The following is a 6,573-nucleotide window of genomic DNA, read 5'->3' as shown; positions in this document are numbered from 1 at the left end:
CCCTCCATGAAGTAATGCCTAGCGGCGGTCCCGTGGAGAGGAATGAACAGGTGTAGGGCGGTGGTTTTAGTGGGTAAAAATCCCACACACGGATAGGTACGGGCCTATCCGTGTCTTTTGAAGATTTCCACCGACCCTCGTAAAAAAAACAAAAAAAAAAAACACACACATATCAATAATACATGAACCTAATAAGTAAAAGTGATTTTGAAGTAAAAGTGTTTCCATGATTTTTCTTAATAGCACACCTTTCTATTCCGTTTGTCATTGATTATTTAAATTTCATAAAATTAAAAAGTGAAGTAAAAAATATTTGTTTTATCCTGCTGTTATTTTTAGGCGGATCTTTTTTTTTTTTTGTTCGAGCAAATTTTTATTTTAACAAAACTGTTATTGGCTAAATTTATTCATTTTATTTTACATATAGATTTTGCCTCTTATTAATTTGTAATTCTCTCACTCCAAATTTAGATTATTCTTTTATTTATGAAATATTAATTTTATTTTCCTTTTTTTTTATCTTCTTCCAATATATAAAAAAAAAATTATTTATTTATATAATTTTATTTTAACAATATTCCGAAGTAATCAAATTCCAATAATCAAAATTAGTTACGGTATTTTAGATTTATATTTGTCCTTTGTAACATCGCTCGCTCTAACAGATACTTTCAAATAATAACTGTATTATAAAATTATTTATTGTAGTATTTTAATAAAAACTGTAGATTAAGATGTGGGAGGAAAGCTTTACTGGCTATTTCGTTCACAAATTCATATTTCATTTTTAGTATTTTGTTTTAATTTATGGTACGGATAATATGGTACTCTGTATTTAGCAACTTTAGTTAGAAAATTAATTTCTAAAGAATTATTTAATTTTGTTGTTATTATATTTTTACACGCTTTAAAATAGAATAGAATAGAAAATCTCTTAAATAATTTTCACTTTCTTGAACTTATATATTACGATAGAACAAAAAAACTTAAACTATAGTTTATTACATCCAAATTGTTATATAATAAAAAAAAAAAATGAAAACTGCTTGATTTTTTTTTATGTTTTGGAATCGTAATTCCATAACACTTTACAGTTTTTCTCTAATCTTATAAATGCGATAATATAAGTGAATGAAACCTATAATCTGCCACGATTTTTATATAGTCATAATGTTTATTTTTACTCATTGAAATTAATCTTTCGAATGAAGGCTTAATAATCGGTTTCGATGATGTGTCCACGGAGAAATATTGTACCTTCAATAATAGACTGACATTTCTTAGCCAAATAAGAAAATTGCAAAACAAAAGCACATTTATTGGGAAGGGTGATTAAAATAAAGTATTGGATATGTAATAACAAAGAAATATTTGTTTAACATTATTATAATTAGTTGCTATGATTTTTATAATTAAATATCAAATTTATTATCCATTTAAATTTCGTTTAGCAATATATTAATATCAGTTTAATTATTGCCTGTCTCTGATAAAGTTTGAGCAGGTTAATATCTGTCTTGCTGATTGTAAATTATTCTTTAAATGAATTGAACCGTTAAGTGCAAAAGTTGTTTCAGTTAAAGTTGGTTTCCAGATATTCAACACTAAAGATGAGTAAAAATTATATATATTATTTGACAATAAATGACAGCTTTCTCTGTTGAAAGAGTTAGTCGATTCGAAAATATTCAAAGATTTAAAAATTATTTGAACTTGATACATTCAACACTTAATAAATTAACTATTTTTTATGGAAATGGTTTGTGATGAGAACGGAATGACACACTACTTTCAACGTCTCAATTTAATTGGTTCTGTTTATATTATTTTATTATTATGAAAGTCTATTTTTATTAGTACCATAAGTATCTAATGGATTGTTTTATTTGTTTGTTACAGGTACACAATTCTTATCATAGTCTTAAACAGAGTTTCGTAGACTTTCTTGTTCAGGAAAATACGGTATGGTTTTTGTTATAAAATAATTATGGTTTATTAACATATTTAACTCCATTATCAATGTCAGTATCAAATAGAGAGAAGAATTGGTAAAGGTGCACTGCTAAACTGCCTTGGGTTGCTATATTCACTAAATTCGTAAAAGTAGTAAAAATAATTTTTTTTAACTGATAATATACATATACTAGTATAATTTAATTTTTTATTATTTATAATGTTTTTAAACTTTGTTATATTTTTTTATTATTATTTTCAAATATATTTTCTTTCTTAGCCCAATTCATCTTTTTATGTTCATATAACTCAATTCACAATATAAATTGAATTATAAGAACAGTAATTTTACAATATTAACCTGAGTTGTAAAACATCTAATTATTACATTCTAAATTTAACGTCTAGTTAGCAAAAATATTCATAGTAATAAAGTTCATATAATATATGTAGATATATTTCAGAACTTTTCATTTGTTCCTAAAATTAGTTATTTTCATAGATCCAGTTCATGACTGACTGCGATCCAGATAAGACTTTAGCCCAAAGAAATCTGTTTGTTTCAGGCTTACTTAAAAATATGCAACATAATTGGAAATAAAAAATGGCTGATGAAACAGGGTTACTTAGCTTATTTTCTAGAATCGAGTTTTTGGGAAAGATCTGTGCAAATTCACTAAACGTCTTTTATACCGAAGTCTCCTTCAAAATCTTTCCATGATTAAATATACGAGTCTGTAATGTATTATGCTAAGATAATTTGTGCTTAATTTAGTAATAAAGCTTTTTGTTTATTTTCTAAGTTGAATAGGGAGCTTTAATTTTTAATGTTTTTAAATTTTCAAATTAAGTTTAATACTCGAACGCATTTTATTACTATGGCAGATTGGATTATTAAACGAAATCAATTCCCTTCTTGTTCTCTGATGTTTGTTTTATGCTTTACCCTAATGGACGGGTTCAAACAATGATTGAAATAGCGTACGGTGGTATTCCCTCGATGTTAATACCCATTCTACCTTTATGGAATATACTCGTGAAATGCATCAGTAGCCTGTATTACACCAGAGTCTCATTAATTGATACCAGTATGAATTCTTTCAAAACATCGGTTTCCGTTTTAAAACAGGTAGGTTGGTGTTTAACACTCGAACATGTAAATTCAATTTAAATTTTCTCATTTAGCAGCGAAGGAAATTATTGTTTAGATGAAATGGGTAGATAAAAATAAAAATATTTCTAAAATTAATTGTTATCGGTTCATTTATTAGTTGAGTGATTACATTAAAATTTAACTATCTTGGGAATAATTTTGTATATATATTTTGTTTTTTCAAACCTCTATATTTTTATAAATGGTTACAAAATACATATATATAATACAATAGATTATAGATATACAAATTTACATAATATCTTCGAGTATATTTTTATTATATTAATCTAGATTTAAACAAACAAGCAATATTTTTATGTACGCGAACATCTAAAAATGTTTCATCACTTTCTTAATCTATTTCAAGTTCAACATTTATAATTCTTTTATCACTCAATGCATTTGCACAGTCATAAATAAATAAAGATAAATATAAAATTTAGGAGTAGTACTTGTGTTTTGCCTTTTTGGACTATGCCTCTTAAAATATTCCGCTTGTATTAACAACACATTATTTACCGCCACATTGTTTTGTAAATATAAATAAAAAAATCTTTTTAACTTTGAATTTTCTTTTTAGGAAGTCTGGTAATTCAATTTCAATAAATTTTTTGTGGGTAAAACTTCCAAAATTTGAAAATATTCATTCTAAATTATCATAATGTTGCACGTTTCGGGACTACTGTCCCATATTCATGTAATTTGATAAACCTAGAAATAATAATTCATTCTAACAACAATTCTCATTCATGTTTATTTTATTCATATAATTATATTTACTTCATAATTAGTCCAACTTTTAATTTCACAAAGGAAATTTCGTTATCAACATGGCTGAAAACAATTTATTTACATTGTTTTAATTTATTATTGGTGCATTCTTCTCTCTCTTTAGCACAAACATTGCTCTATATTATCTCTTTGGACAGTATCCCATGTCCAGTGTGTTGTTTGGTTACCTCACTATTTATATGTCTTACTTTGTCTATGGTGTAATTCAAATTAAACTTTGTGATTTTTTTTATGATTTGAATGTTCTAAACCCTGATTTATATGTTTAGTCTATTTATAATGTCGGCGAAATGGGCATTTCAGTGTTTAGTGTGTCTTTGATATTTTTATTTATATGTATAGCTTCCAGAAACCTTCAGCTTTTTGTGTTTTGTGCTATATCTATTATTTTAGTGTTTTCAGAGTTGAATTTTTGGTTCAATTTTATGCCGTGGTATACCAGTGCTGTGCAATTTATGTTTTTCAGCCATGTCGATAATGACATAATTTCATTTGTGAAATTAAAAGTTTGACTAATTATGAGGTAAATATAATTATATGAATTACAAATAAACATGGATGAGAATAGTTGTTTTTTTGAGAATTGTCTTTTTTATGGTTGGTAATTATATAAAAATGTTTAAGGATATTCCATAGAAAATACTAGTTCCCCAACAGTTGAAACCTGAAAAAAGAGTCAAAAATCAAAATGAAAAATTAATTTACAACCTTAACAAATACAGCCTTAAATTCCATTGAAGATTTTTTTATAAGTGATGAGTAGACGATTGGGGGCATGTTCATTGAAGAACACAAATATGTAAAAACTTAGTTGAGATATGGAATTACTAGCATACTGTTTGTTTGTTTTGATAGGGTGTTCAACAGCCTGTGCATCAACGCCCTTTGGTTGTTGGCTTTGGTAAGGTCTAGTTGTTTCAGAGTCATACCTTCACCAGTCAAATCCCTTTCGTGAGATTTGAAATTATATAGCTTGGTAATTATATTTTGTTTAATGATAGATCGTAACGATAGTGGTGAAAAGATGGTGAAAGTTCGTTAATTTTAGTAAATAGAGCACGATAAATAGACAATTATAATTAAAGGTTGATTATTAGGTTAATCTTATGAATGAATTTAATGACTCTTTCGATTACGGATTTGTCGTTTCTCAACGCCATTGGAACATTTGTGGGTATACTTAACTGGCTCAGAGTTAATTTGTTGTGATAGCATCCTTCAAAAATGTGCTTGAAGTGGATGTGTGTCATTCACATTTTTGTGTCACGTGCCAGGACTTCACATTTTTCTTTATAGATTTCAACTTACTGAGCGGACTTTCATCCCATTAGTAGAATACTTATTTCTCACTGTTAAATAACTTTCATTTTTTTTTACATATATTTCCTTACTATATTTTCATCTGTGTGTGCCTCCGTATAAGACAAGGGTTAATTAATTCGTAATATAAACTCTCTATTTATTCTGTACTTGACAACTATTATTCCAGAGAGGAGTACGAAAAAATTATATGTATTTTATTATTTATTCTTTCCTCTTACTTAATTTTAATATTACTTTTTTACTTAGACTATACTAGTCTTTCAACATTGTTTATTTATCTATTTTCGTAATTTTATAAACATTCTGTAATTCCATTTATTCATTATGGTTTTTATCTTGTTTTTGTTCTTAATTTTTTTTTTTTTAGAAGGCTTCAAATTCTGGCTAAAACGTTAACACAGATAAATAACTATTTACTTATTGAAGTTCTTACTTTTTTCTTTGTTTGTTTACTAACTCGTGTTCTTCACTGAACTCACCCCCAACACCTTCTCATTTGTTTACATCCACGATCAACTATTAACTCATCATTTAGAATTTTATACAGAATGTGCTGATAGCTTATAACGATTGTTTTAAAAATGATTAAAGAAAAGGCTGAAACTTTTTTAAAACTAACATTTTAGTATAATAAAATATTTTATTAATAAATTAAATGCGGTTTTATGTTTTTTTAATGTATTTAGATCAATATTGAACAAAAAAATCCATTAGGTTGTGGAAGTACTGTTTCTCCAACAATAGTGTGCAAGGAAGAGATTTGTTCATAAACGTGCTCAACAACACTTTTTTTTCCTAATAAGGATACCCAATTTATTGAGAATGGGTGGACTCAGTCGGACTCCAGAACCCACAGGTTTGACTCTCGGCTACAGTAACTGAAAAAATAATAATCTGTCACTGGTGAATTCGAACTAGGGTCCTGGTTGTGAGTTAGTAGCACAGAGCCTTACCCACTGAGCAACCTCACTCCTCTAATTAATTATTAGAAACCTGTAACATCTAGCAGAAATTAATTTATGAATGCTTCCTTCATGCTATTCTTCTCTATATTCGATAGCTACAAGAAACACTATGCTCCTGTATTAAAATTATTTTTGAGTTTAAAGTAAATAGAAACAAAAGAGGGTCGTTATATTGATTGTTAATACAAAAACAGTGAATTTACGACACACAATCTTTTTCACCAGTAATTTTGTAAAAAAGTGAATAATTTTTAAACGATCAAATAGCTCTATAGAAAAGTTTTAATGCTACATAGACTCAACCCTCCTGAATGGTCTTAGCGATAAAATGTAACCACCACAAGGGACACTTTCAGTTGCCTCTATTTGTATTTTTAATGCTAC

General features: G+C 27.3%; 1 long non-coding RNA gene across 1 annotated transcript in view; it reads left to right on the top strand.

Moving 5' to 3' along the window:
• The window catches only part of LOC136795152 (uncharacterized), a 139,221-nt gene extending 137,247 nt beyond the window's left edge, over positions 1 to 1,974 (top strand). Inside the window, exon 3 of the long non-coding RNA XR_010842717.1 lies at positions 1,900 to 1,974. This is a non-coding gene — a long non-coding RNA (uncharacterized lncRNA). The remainder of the gene's footprint in view (positions 1 to 1,899) is intronic.
• The last annotated feature ends 4,599 nt before the right edge of the window (positions 1,975 to 6,573 follow it).

This window comes from Halyomorpha halys, unplaced genomic scaffold (assembly GCF_000696795.3).
Source record: "Halyomorpha halys isolate HHAL.00 unplaced genomic scaffold, Hhal_1.1 Scaffold380.1, whole genome shotgun sequence".
Taxonomy (NCBI): Eukaryota; Metazoa; Arthropoda; class Insecta; order Hemiptera; family Pentatomidae; genus Halyomorpha; species Halyomorpha halys.
Note: the sequence above shows the minus strand (reverse complement) of the source record. Positions and strands in the feature narration are given on the sequence as shown.